The sequence below is a fragment of the Ambystoma mexicanum genome, chromosome 9, assembly GCF_040938575.1.
Source record: "Ambystoma mexicanum isolate Mex_15411 chromosome 9, UKY_AmexF1_1, whole genome shotgun sequence".
Classification (NCBI taxonomy): Eukaryota; Metazoa; Chordata; class Amphibia; order Caudata; family Ambystomatidae; genus Ambystoma; species Ambystoma mexicanum.
Genome location: NC_090931.1, coordinates 63,727,244 through 63,741,494, shown reverse-complemented (window position 1 = coordinate 63,741,494; position 14,251 = coordinate 63,727,244). Strand labels below are relative to the sequence as shown.

General features: G+C 44.2%; 1 protein-coding gene across 4 annotated transcripts in view; it reads right to left on the bottom strand.

The window, feature by feature from the left end:
• The window catches only part of ARHGAP32 (Rho GTPase activating protein 32), a 1,621,198-nt gene extending 1,610,556 nt beyond the window's left edge, over positions 1 to 10,642 (bottom strand). For all 4 annotated transcript variants that reach the window (XM_069614162.1, XM_069614164.1, XM_069614161.1 and 1 more), the window contains exon 1: positions 10,518 to 10,642. The gene's annotated coding sequence lies outside the window, so the exon portion shown is untranslated. The remainder of the gene's footprint in view (positions 1 to 10,517) is intronic.
• Between the last annotated feature and the right edge of the window lie 3,609 nt (positions 10,643 to 14,251).

Genomic DNA, 14,251 nt, shown 5'->3' with positions numbered 1-14,251 from the left:
CTGGGGGCAAGAGGGTCCATTGGGGGGGAGGGGTTTCCTTCCTGATCAGAAAAGCCTTCTTCAGCCTGGAGAAGGACAGCAGTGGCTGGTTCTGGCTGGCTAGAGGAGGGTGGGGAGGCGGTAGGGTTTTTACTCATACGAGCCGGAATACATCCCCCATCTGAAAGGTGCTTTCTCTTTGGTGTCTTTTTTTTCTCCCAGGCAGGGAGGTCTCTTACAGGTGCTCCTCCATGCTGTCCAGGCACTGCTGAATAGGCAGGAGCATCTCTGATACGGTCCTCTTAATACTGGTCTCTACAGAGGATCCCAGTACCTTTTTTAGACTGTCTGCCATTGCCACTTCATGTATTTGTTAAGTATCCTCCTCATACTCAGACCAATCCTGGCTTGCATGAGAGGAGTACTGAGCTGCCATTATTTCAAATTATATAGCACCTTTCTTCTTTTTTTTATATCTTTTTTTATGCTTCTCTGTGGGCTCAGAACGCCTTCACTCTAGCCCACTTTGTCAGGAGAAATTGTCTGATAACAGTCTTCAGGGCTCAATCCTGTTCTGAGAATTGTAACTTCTCCCTCTTTTTTCTCCTTTTTAACATTGTTTTTAAATCAGGCAATCTGAAGAAAATAAGCGTTGACGATGCACCACAGCAGCTACTGACGCTCGCAATCGCAAATCCGTTATAAAAGCATAACGGAAATGCAAATCCGTTATAAAAGCATAATGGAAATGTGCTCGCGGGCGCCTGAAAGCCGAGTAAAGGACCAGCGCTTGTAAAGCTCCCTCTGGTGGCCGCGGGCAGTGCCATGGCCACACAAAGGCAAACAACGCTTCCCTGAGGCTCCAGGTACTCGTGCCAGGCCGGGGAAGCTAGTGTGACAGTGCGTGAGGGTCCGCTGAGGCAGACTCTCTGAAGGAATAAGAAACGAAACTCCTACGCAGCGTGAATGATATAGATTCTGGGTATTTGTTTTGCTCTCCGATGCCAGCAGGAAACAGCTGGCATCGGAGATACGCAACGGAAGCCGAAGAGGATACGGAAGGCGCTCCTCAGGCAAAATATAGCAATAAAAACATCAAAGAACTTGCATGCATGCAGGTATCAAGCAATAACTCAATATCAAATTATACAATATAAAAAGAAATATAAATATAAAATTACGCTTTAAATACAGCCTTAGAACATGAATGTACATTTCTTGCTGTGAGCAGCAAAGAAAGAGGAAGTTACATCATGTTCAGGACTGTTTATGGGAGCAGCTGTGTACCCATTGGTGGACTGGTGTCACATGTTGGTGACCCTTTGGGAACTATAGCGTGGGCTCCTGGGAAATGGAGTTTATCTCCTTCAAAGACTGAACTTTGGTCCTGCTTGTTACTTTATTCATGTTTTATCGATATTTTAATGCACCTTTATTATGCATACCATTTGTTCAGTCAGGTGCAAAAATACTTGCTGCTGAGCTTTCTTTCAAATGTTTAAATAAAGAAAGAAGCATAGTGTGAGCCTCCGGTCTTGACATAGAATCTTATGCTGCCCATGCGACTCTTACCATTTTAAAATCATGTTTTCACATTCAGCTACACTGATCAGAAAGGTCGGGGTGGAGGGTATTTTGTTCAAACATTGTTGGATTGTAGCTCCAACTATTGTCCAACTACATGTTTATATGAATTTCCTTTTATTAAAACATTATGTGAGGAACTCGACCTTCCGCACGGTGGGCGTGGGCACGCCAGTGCCTTTTTGAAAATGTGAAGTACATGGATGATGGTAAACCGGTCTCAGGAAAATGTGTGGGGCTAATCCACACATCTTTTCCTATGCTCGTACAAGAACAAATGAAAATACCCGTCTCCTCTGGCATGGACACAGCCTACAGGCAAAGTCCGCCCCAGTCATATTAAGTTGGAATACGACAGGAAAGCCGAGCATGATGTCATCCCAAGGAGGGGTCGAAAGCTTCCCCCTGCCATTGACAGCCTGATTAACTGACAAATGTGCCATGCAGGCCCTCCTCTTTTGTCAGGCCTCGACGCTGGTGGCAGCGATTTCACATACCAACAGAGGATATTTCAAACGTGCCCACATGGGGCCTGGCTGCAGAGGATAAAGGAGACAGGAAAGGTTTGTTGGGTTTCCTATGTAACTGTGCCAACGTGAAGCCAGTTCCCGCCACTCAGTATTAATGACAGTGAACTGACATGTCCGAGTCTAGTGCAGCAGTAGACGACCCCGCTAGTGGGGCCCCATTCATAAGATACAAGAATGTGGTTTGCAGAAGCCTTAGAGTCTGGTCTCTCAGCATCTTCAAGGGACATCAGCTGCTTCAAAAAGGAACCACACAGGGAGCATCATTAACCAGATAGACATGTCACATAAGTATGTTTGTATGGCCCCGATGGCCTTAAGGATTAAAAGTAGCTCCTGATAGCTGTTGGTGCCAAGTGAACTAAGCTCCCAGGGGCTAGAAGCAGGAGCTAAATAGTTCCCAGCATGTTTTGACCCTGCATTCTATCAACCAATTATGTTCCATCTATCCACACTTTACTGTTCTGTCAACACACTCTCTGTGCTTCTTTCTTTTTGTTTTCAATGGTTGTCTCCTAAATTGATGAAAGATTCACCATTAGATAACAGTAGTTAAGTATGTACATTATTTAGGAAACATATCAAAGATCACCTGTTGATAATTGCTTTTCCATCCATTCGCAAATAATGTAAATATGCATTATCTTGGCCCACTTGCTTGCTAGGTACTCCCATAAACTTTTGCATTGCTTTTCCATCTTGTAAAAGTATTGGGATAAAAGTGCTATAAAAAATTAAATAGCCAAGAAACAGAAGTGCCTGTGGTGAATAATTGTTTGACACTCAAAACTGTTCTTCCAAAGTACCCTATCAAGCCTATGCAGTGGACATCTGTACTGAGAGCTTTAGCCAGCCTACCTTGTTGGTTGCCTTACAAATCAACAATAGACAAAACAGACTATCAATAGTTTGGCATGCCACGTAACAGTATGCCACATAACAGTATGCAGTAGGAGAACTTAAACAGATTGCATCAATATGTGGATAGTCTGGAATGTACTGCCTAGTGAAAGACAGAATGATGTCAATAAAATATACCCCCAATGTTATTAGTAGGTTCAGGCCCACGTCTTTCAAACATGTTCTATATGGAATAACAGCATTAACAAAAAAAACTTAACTGGACTTAAGAACTAGGTTAATAAAATCAAAATTATCAGTGACTTTACTTTTCACGCACATGAAAGAAACCGACATCATGCTTTTTTTGGATGGTGAGACTTCTTAGACCTCACTTCAAGTTTTAAAGGTAACTACAATGCATCTAGATTCATGTTTCTAGAATCCTATGGACTTCTACCTCTACTACCAGCCAAAGAGCCCATTCGGTTTCTTCACATTTTTTGTATTAAAATAAAAAAATGTGTAGCATGGATTAAAGGGGAGGTAAATCTAACACAATTTGCACATCACAATGGAATTATGATAGGATTACCCCATTAGCCAGACGAAAAGTCAAATTGGTTTCTTTTAAACAACAAAAATACATATAGCAAACCAGCAGTATGTGATCTTGGAAAAATACCTTTAGCAGGCAACACAAACCACTACTGCACTGCCACTTTCACAACCATCCGTTCCTTATCTTTCCACAAGGGTATCCACTCCCTTTCCCACTGTCCTACTAATGAATGTTAAATTATAGGTATAAGGATTTAAAATCTTCCTGTGCGATAGTTGAGATATTGTACTCTCACGTTTGGATGCTGCATTAAATCCACTAGAAATTTCTGCTAGGACTTCAAATATATGTTAATTGAAAACGGTTTATTGTGGATACCTACGTGCAAGCCATTGGTGAGAAGTTACTTTTTTGAAAAAATTACATACCTTAAGCCATTCACTTATATAAAAGAAATATGTCATTATTCCAAAGTATTTTCTCCATTCCTTAAAAAAAATTCCAATTTGTACAAATTACCCCACGTTCAAATAATATCTTCAAGATCCTAACTCACTTTTAAAGTCCTTTGTTTATCCTTTTTATTGATTCATATTTTACATTTTCAAAAACAGTGTTCAAATCCTACTTCCAAACCTCAAAACACAATCCTTTTATTAGTAATTATAGATATTCAAATCCACTTTTCAATTTCAGATCCACTTTCAAATCCTCAAATATTCTTTGAAAACATCAAATCCGGTTTTAAATTTCAGATCCTCTTTCAAATCCTCAACACGTGTTTTGCCATGTCATGGCTCATCGGGAGGATTAATAGTTAGGAATCTTCTTTTTACACATCTTAAAAACACTATATGATTAATGCTAATAGGTTCGTTTGATGAAAATATAGCTCTGTAATCTAGTAGGTAGTATATTAAATGAATATTGAGACTAATCTCAATAATTCAAAATGGCGTATGAGTGACCATCGTGGGACGTTAGACATGATGACATCACTCGCATAACGCCCATTTTGACAATACTGTTATGGGTCTCAGAAACGGGTTAAGTATCAACGTTTCAAAGGAAACATGCACACTGCGTTTATTTAGATGTGACATTTTAATGACATTGTCATGTGACGTACTGCGGGATGACGTTAACCATGGAGCAGCCATATTTGGTTTATATGGAGAGAAACGTATTTTATTGATTTGTCTAAACTCTGCAATTCTTGATATAATTATCCTATCTCAACAAATGTGTCATAACAAACTTTCACTAGTCCAAATTAAATCCACATTAGCATCAGGGTGGAGGGTGCAGCCAATCAGGTTTCGTAGATCGCGTGCTGAAACCGCTAATCTCAGCACATGTTCCATGGAACCCACAGGCTTCTACCCCTGCCCCGCCATCTCCTGCCAACCTTATTGTCTCGTTTTATTATTTTTTTTATATACCCAACCCCACCCCTCCCCAGCCCTACTTGACTGATCGTTGGGGCGGAAACACCTGCTGCAGCTTCTCTCCATCTCCCTTTGCCACTCACCACAGAAAAGGAAGAGTGGCTCTGTAAGGAAAGCCCCACCTTCCATCTTCATGGCAGCCATCTTGGAACAGTATTCTCAATGAACAGGATGCCATGCGGCGTCCCACTCATTCATAGAAAAGACCCAGCCTTCAGCACCACTGGTTACTGGATTGGCAACACGGGGTGCTAATGAGGTTAGTAACCCGTACCAGGGGTAACGTCCCGGTGCCCTTGTGCCGTTGGCCCACCACATCCATGGAACAGGTTACTAACGACATAATAAAATACGATGTACACAATATTGTTCACAAATATTGATAAAATACATAGTGTGTTCTGGATGCAGATTTAAACCTGCATGGCAAGCATCAATTTCCTCCAGCCTTAGAAGAGATTCTATGTTGCCACCCCACATGAGGTAATTTAATTTCAGTGATGCCTCCATTAGGTACGATTTTCCATCCAATGTGCAGCCAATGGAGATTTAATGTCTGTTTGTCCATGTTCCTGAATCCTTGATTTTAATTTACGAATTGTACTTCCTATGTACCACTTATTGCAGATGCATATAATGGCATACACTACAAAGTTTGTTGCAATTAATAACTGTTGATCATATGACATTTGCCATTTGGTAGTGGTATTTCATTTTCATCCATCATTTACAGACACATGAACTGCACCTATATCCAGCTACAGGCTGAAGCCCCTCAGCCTTTTCGATTTTATTTCACAATCAGGTTTCCTGGGACTGATCATATTTTTGTTTTTAGGTGCCTCTCGATAAACTAGATTAGGTTTATTTGGAAGATATTGCTGTTTGTGCGAGACAAGTTGAAGAAGGCCACATTGTTTCTAAAGAATTTGTTAGTATTTGATTTTGAGAGGCACGAAGAGTAAATTGAATTTAATTTGGGTTAAAACAATTGTCTTAAGTTTGTTTTCAGCTTTTTTTTCTTGCTGATCATTTTGGTACAATACCCTCTTGCTTTAAATCCGTTGACAGTAAATAGTGCATTTGTTTTCTTCGTCGCTGCAATGTCTTTTGATTCTTAGAAATTCCCCATTTACAATATTTTCAATGGTGTGTTTAGGACGATTGCTCTTTGCAAGAAGAATACTATTACCTCCTATAGGTTTAACATATAGGGGGTATTGGATCTGTTTTGTGATTATAGTTCCAAATCCAGAAAAATAATCCTTTGAGCTTTCGTTCATTGTAAACTTGATATTGTATTAGTTTATTTGACATTATTTCTCAGAGAAAGGGAATCACTGTTCCAAATAACAAACATGTAATCTATATATCTACCCCAATAGATTATATTGTGGGTATTAAAACATTGCTTTTGCCAGGCGTATAGTTTTATGTCCCGTACAAGTGTAGCAGAAGAGGCAGTTTGACACCATTGATGTGCCTTGTTCTCATTTAAAACATGAAACCATTGAACATGAACATATTGTAGTTTAGTGTCAATTTGAGCCTGTCAAGCATTTGGTTGCATGCACACACAAAAAGAAAAAAAAAAGTGCTATTCGGTGATCCAGATAAGATTTTGAAGTGGGAGTATTTCACTTATTTTGAGAGTAAACTGTTTTTTTTTAGCGAGTACAAAATGTGAATCCAATTTCCAATGGGATATTTCATAAGCAAGTAAAAATATGTTTTAATATAATAGACATCAAAAGATACAAGTTTACTTCTTCCAAACATGCATGGCCGTTTCCCTGTTGTACTATGTGCGCTGCAGGTCCACAGATATCCATGGGGCCGTTTGAGTGAAAGCTGGGGCACATGTGTCGGTTTCCCATTTTCTGTTGGGAGTATTATTACTCCCCATTTTTATTTTTAGAAGTATTTGCCTATTTTAGGGATTACAAATGGCTGACACTCCCCTTATCTGTAGGGCTGGCACTATTGATCTTGAACTTTAAAAAGTGTGGTAATGGCAATTCTTTTTTGGCATACAGTGAAATGAGTCACTAGTTTGTAAGCCAATATATTTCTACCAACTGGGTTATGACATCTCTGATCTTCTTGATGTAAAATAACTAAACCAGTGAACTAAGATAGTCACTATCCGCAGAAATACAAAATATTAGTATACAAAAATACCTAATGAGAAATGACCTAATTGAGTAAGTATTTTTGTACATGTTAATATATAAATGTGGGGGGTCTACCCCGCATTATCAAAAACAAATTAGACCAAAATAAACCTGTCATTTTTCATTAGGTATTTGTTTTTTTTTGTTTTTTTGGGTCAATTCATGGCAATCTAAAATAGACATTGATATATTGTAATGTGGGTTCTGCCAATTAGCCAATACCATTCATTATAGTACATTCTAGAAATATCAGATATTTTTATGTAATTTTAGAATAACGTATATGGTTGCCATTATAGTTTGGCTGACAATCATCATCTAACAGACCAGTATCATTCCATTTTTTTTATGTTGTACAGTTCAAGCAATTGAAATCTCTTGAATGGAATTTTTTCCAAAGTAATTCATAACAATGTCTATTAGTAAGTTCCTTTTGTTATCAGTTATATCCGTAATTATAGTTTTACCCATCATCTCCCTGTATTTTGTTCAATGCAGAATTCTCTTATTTTGCTAAATTGCAACGTTCTGCTGTGGTGTTGATTTAACACAAAAAGTGGTTTTGAAAAACCTACTAACGAACCCCACACCTCTTTTCTCTTACACGACCAAGAGAGACAAGGCCACAAAGGGTGGGAGACAGGCGCTATACAAGACCACTTACATTTTCCCCAACCTGTGTATTACTCCAACACCATCATTACTTGACATATACCAGCCAGCCAATCGCAAGTATACATCTTTCAGTTTGACAAGTGACTGCAGGACAGTAGTGTGTGATACTCTAACATGTTTGTTTAAGAATCGTTCTCCAAAATGAACATCACTCTTCCACTCTACAAGCTTTTGGTACATTCGTCAGGCAGTTCCTGTACAAATTAAACCGCCCTTTCGCCAGTAAAGAATGGAAGTAATGCAGAGTGTGAATGATTTGAACTTCACAATTAATTGAAAAAACATGCAAATACAACTAAAGATCTCTGTTGTGTAAGTGAGCAGGTTTTTTTTGTTGTAGATTTTATCCCCATGGAGAAGAGGTGGTCTTAAATTGATGACTACACTAGACCAGTGTTACCCCCCAACAATATGTCTCCACTCGTCTACAAACATTAAAAGTGTTTAGAAATAGGCAAAACATTACTACAAATTATAAGGGGATGACAAAACCCCAACGAGTCCTCACAAACAGATTACATTTCACCTAGATGATGGAGTTCAAAGCAAGATACAACTCCCTCTGACACACTGTGCACACACTGAGAATAGCTTAATTACTGCTGGGCTGTACTTCGTAGAAGACACTGTCTTTCTTATTGCCATTTCAAGAGTCCTATAGAACCGTTTCACTCAATCCCAAAATTGTGCTAAAACTGGATGGGTGGCGCCGATTACGTACAACAGCTAATTAAATGTCTAATTATAAAACATAACCAAAAAGTGGTATGTGGGTTTTGATTTGCCGGCAGCTATTATATTCCTGCTTGTAGCCTAGAAGAACCGTGTTAGTTTGATACCAAGAGCAACCAGGATTTACTTTCGACTTCCCATGGCACCCACTGGTGTCATACAAACATCTCAGACACATAACGCATAATAGACTGTGTAAAAAGAAGCATTAGCACCCAGAGTGAGGAAACAAATCTTTCTGTGCCCTCCAATGAAAGCCTGCAATGAAAGGGAGCTGTTGTCGCCATTGCAATCAAAGTCAATTCCCCACACAGCAAGCAGTCATTTCATTCTCAGCCATCCTCGCTCCTCCTGCCCAGGCCCGCACCTGCCTGAGATGTCCTGCTCTGGTCAACATTGCGGCACACCAGCCACCATACCCCGCAGCAACCTTCCACCCAATAGCTGGCCACCATAGACAGCGACAAGGCACTCGGTGATAAGCCCATCTCTCCTAACCAACTTCATCTCCAATGATGGGGTGCACAGCTGTATGCTGCCCTCTAAAGTGAACATTTTGGTGCTATTAGCACTAAAGCAAGACAACAACCCAGCCAATGGCATTACATTGAGGGGCGGGCTTGGCCATTACTGGCCCACAGCCCTCGCTTTGGCCTATTTTTTGGCTTCCAGCCAGCAGACTTAACCTACCCATGGATGCAAGTGTTAGCACCACGCTAGAACATCTACAATGTTAGCTTAGCTGTTTCTTTTGTCAACCTGCAGGTACTGGACCGTGAAGAAAGCAGGGGCATTTATTGCAATATTCGAAAAAGCATAAAAGGTGATTTGTCAATCATATTGAATGATTATTTCATGTATATGTTCAGACTATGGTCTGCCAAAGGGCCACCTTTCAATGCCATCAAAGCCAAAACAATGGCAGCAAGGTGCTACACAAATACATGTGTGTGCCACAAATGGGATTTTAAAAAAAAGTGTTCAAGTTGGATATTTATGGTTGTCCAAATGAGTCAACACAGCTGTAACGTCACAAGTGTGTGTGTTCACCAATTGTCTTGGGGTCAGAAGTACCTCGAGGTATTTCTCCATCTAGGATAACCAACAAGACACGTCTGTGCTACAAGGAGGCGGTGTAACTCCCAGTCACTTCGAGCCTTGCACTATTGCACTATTGCACGATGCACCAGCATCACCTCAAAGTCCAACATCTTAAACCTGTTCCACAAAACCTACACAGCAGTCGCACCGTGCAATCGAGGCCCGCAGGCAGAAACTGCTCATCATCAATAGAAGCAAGGCTGGGAAGAGTCAAGACTTGCTCAAAGAGACCCGATTAATGCACATATAAACAAGGGCCAATCTGTAAAGTGCGTCCCTCTCTATCCTTTCATAACTGCCGTTCGGGTGAATTGGCTAGAAAATAAAACAGCGCAATAATAAAATGCACATGAATCTCCTCAATACGAGAACATGAGCAGCACTGAATAATAAATGAAATGTTGGGCACGCCAAAGTAAACTAATCAAAGTTTGACTATCCGGGCTCAGAACTGAAGGGGTAAGTGCGCACCTCTGGCAGGTTAAAAGTCTGCCAGCTCAGCCTTTCATCCTTCTGAGGTGCATACGTTACGCACTCCAAAAGAGGATAATTAAAAAGCCGGAGGAATAGAACCTTTAAAACTATATATATATTTTTTAAAAACAGGATCCTATCAAAGGCTGAAATAATCCCGTCCTCGGGCGCTGTCCCGCGTACATGGCGCGGTATTACGAGGGTGGAGATGCCCCCCCATTGGGGCCGGGCAGCAGGTGGCATGCTGGCTGGCGGGCAGGGACATTAGTGCTGTGGGGCGGGGAAGGAGGGGAGGCAGGCAGGTAGGCTCCCAGGTGCGGCCCACGCCTGCCGCGGGCTGGAGCGCTCCCTCCGGCAGGCAGGTGTGCTCCGCCCGGGCGCCGCAGCGCCCCCTTCCCCGCCCGGCCTGGGCCTCGCTTACCTCTCCCTTATCCCGCAGGCGCCTCGCCTCCCACACATCTCCTGACGGGAGCACCACAGCCCGGCCGCACCGGAGGCTGCGGAAACACGGGGCTCGGGAGCGGGGGGCCGGGCCTGCCGCCCACGTCCCCGCCCCCGTGTGAGGAGAAGGAGGCGCCTGCAGGCTGAGGAGAGAGAGAAAAAGTGAGGCACGGCGGCCGCCCTGCACCCCCAGCAGCGTGCCAGCCGCTACACCGGGGGGGGGGGGCGCCGCGCGCCGCGCGCCTTCTGAGTGACGGTTTAACGGCCCTGCTCTTTTTATTTGTATTATTCGTACACTCGCTGAGGCAGCAGCCAACGGCCGCTGCGCGCGCTCAGTGACTCGGCGCGGGAACGCGCGCCGCAGCTTCTGGAGGACCGTGCCGGTAGGGGCGCGCGCGCAACCCGCACCACCCTATCCAGAAAGGAGATCGGGCGCGAGCGCTACACGCACGGAGGGCACGTGAACGTCACGCGCACCGCGCTCATCTGACGGGGAGAGGTGGTGGTAGTAGTGACAGAGCGCGCCAGGCATAACGGCCGCAGGCCGCGCAGGTGCGAGATCGAGCGCGCGGTGCCTGCGAGGGGGGGGCGAGGGGGGGTCATGAGCACCTTTTCACGCCCCTCCCAACATGGCGGCGTGCGCGGTGACGAATGCCCCAGAACAGTGTCTATAATTTACCTGCCTTATTTACATCACAAAGAGGCACCTTTCTCATAGCTCTCAACTCACACGCTTTTGGCGGGTGGTACCCGCCTTGTAAACAGCTGACTCACCCGCCAAGCCACCTTCACGCCCATTCGTTTCAATGGGCCTCTCACCCGCCAAAAATAAAATCGGGTGTTTTCACCCGCCTTTGCAACATAAATGGTTGAGAGCTATGCTTTTTTCCAGAAAATGCAGATGGGGGGAACAAGTGAGGCTCTGCCAAAGGTTTTAAGCTTCCTGTTCTGTGCAGGAGAAAGCCGCCCAGTCCCTCTTTTTCTTGGAATGCTGGGATTATTCGCCTTCACTAAATTTAATATGGAAAAACGAAACTACAAGCCCTATAGTTCCAAGAAGAAACAGGAGTGGGTGCCTTTCTCACCCCCGGGAATGGAAAACTTGAGATTTCTGTGGCCAACATGTAAAGTGACACTTATTTTTTATTTTGGGTTCAGTGTTCTCAGGTTGCCCCCTTTAATGCATGAGAACACCCACTCCATGTTTTCCCCTTTAGATTAAATGTAAAACCTCAAATCCGAGAATACCCAGAAAAACAGTAAGACTAGATGACAATCTCGCGCATAACATGGGGAAACTTAGTACTAGGTTTGATTTTTTTTTTCTATTCCCTTTTATTTTTTTACTCTCACCTTGCTTTCTTTTTTCATTCACCTCACTCTCTTAATCACATAGGCCCCTGTCATTCAATCATTTCTTCCTCTTCATTTAGTACCTTCCACTCTTCCTTTTAATCTTCTTCCCGTATGTCAAGTTAACATAAGAGGCCTGTTAGCCTCATTGTGTGGGAGGGATCTAGTTGGGGAGTGGGGTGGAAAAGGGAAGTGAAGGGTTCAGAAGGTAAGTAGCTAGGGAAGTTAATAAAGGTACGTGAGAAGTTGACCTGTCTCCGTCTCTTCCGTTCTGACGGCCCAACCCGTAGTACGGGCGGCGGGCCGATCAGCATTGGGAGCTGTATGCATGCTGTGTAGGACTGCTCACTGCCATTACCACATTAGCGACGAGCGGGTACCCGCTACCATGCGTACACTGGCGAAGTGTCCCGCCTATTCAACGCACCTGGGTGGCGGCGGTGACTCCGGTAGGCGGATCGGCCTACAAGCACCACCCCACTCTCCTGTGTCACGCCCGGGCGGTGGCGTTGATATTCGCAGGTGGTGCGGCCTGCAGGGGCAACATAGAGAAACTGATCACGTCCTCTGCACAACGCTCATACGAGAGAGGGTGACATCGGCTACCACAGCGCACGGCTGAGCACTTGCACGCTGGAGAGGTTCCCTGCAGCAAGGAAGGAAGAACCCCGGCCAGCGGTTGTGAGTGCTGACTCTTCACCTCACCGCCAGCTCTAGGAATAAAAAGGGCACAGCCACCTGGATTAAGGCCCTGATTGGCCCACACAGCAAGCACTAAAAGCAGGTGGACAGTTGAGTGCTCAGAGGCACGGCTCAGAAGCGCCACAAGGTTGTGTTTCCAAGTATAACTAAGGGCCCCACAGCGACGCGGACTGGGAGGCTGATTGACCATGTCGGGGTAAGACATCCCAGCCACCATATCCACATGCCCCTCAGAGACATTCCACATGGCGCACAGTGAAACCATTCCGTGGCAGGTGCCAGTGGCATATGAACTGACAGACACAAGTAATCTAAGCCCGTTGGTCACAAGACTTCAAGGGCTACATAGGTATATTGGAGACGATGAGAGAAAGAAGAGCGTACTGAATTTTGCTGTAGGGGCGGCCACCCATGACATCCTTTATGAGCTGGTGGATGAAGAAAAGGCAACATTTCAAGAAATCCTTGATGCCCTGGCCACTTACTTTGCCCCACATACCAATGTCGACTATGAACGACACATATTTCACACAACGACCCAGGAAGTGGGAGAGACCCTTGACAATTTTGTCATGAGATTTCGCATCCGCCTGAAACATTGCACTTTTCATCGTTACTCCGAAGAGGAGGCGCTCAGATCCCAAGCAATATCAGGGTGAAAGTCTACAAAAACAGAGATCACTGGATGAGTTCCTGGCCATGGCCCGGTCCGACTGTACTACCTCCCTGCGAGTCCAAAATATGGGAAAATTGAAAATCCTCTTGTCGACCAAAGACCTTGAGTCTGTCCAAAAGTTATCACCCATGCAATGGGAGAGCGCAAAGAAAACGGTTTTGACATGTTACCGGTGTAACCGCACGTGCCCTGCCCTGGGACAGAAGTATGCGGCATGCAGAGGGGAGTGCCACTTCCGAGCGATATGCAAGACCACCCTTCAACCCCCACCTCATGGCTCCTCGCCATCCAGCATCAGGCAACACAAGCTATCACAGGGAGGAACACAGAAGCACCAGTGATCCAAGGAGATACAAGCCAGCTGAAGGGGTACACAAGAAGTACCACATACAGAGACCACAAAGATCTCCAGAATGCAGGACGTCACGTCATCCAAGACGAAACCTCTAATACGTAGCGCTGGCTCACAGTCTGAGAGTGAGTCGTCAGGCCCTTCCGCGGACCAACAGAAAAGGAGATACGTAGTAGCTCTACACAATGACACGGCCAAAGAGCACAGTCTGAAGTCTAACCTCCTCACCTTCAGAGCCTGAAGAGTCTTCAGTGGTTTTCTTCTTTTCCTTCCCTCTTGTAGACCTTCGACTTGAGTGGAAGTAGGGTCTATCTCCGTTGAAGGCCACCGCACTCAATTCGTGGTACGAGCTGAGCACGAGAAACCCCTGGGGAATAGCCCAAAAAATAGCAGATGTCAAGTGGTCTGATGCAAAGAGATCCCGTGGGGTTTTCCGTGATGAAAAAGGAACTTGCAGTAACTAAGGCATACAACTGGCACTAACCAACAAAGTATCCAACCTCCAAACAAAAATTGCCCTAAAGAAAGCCTCACTGCCTACTCAACCTCTGCTAGTCAAAATTCCCACATCCAAACCTAAAGAATCCACCCAATCTTTTTCTCCAAGGTCTCAGTAATTGAGGTGGAGAAG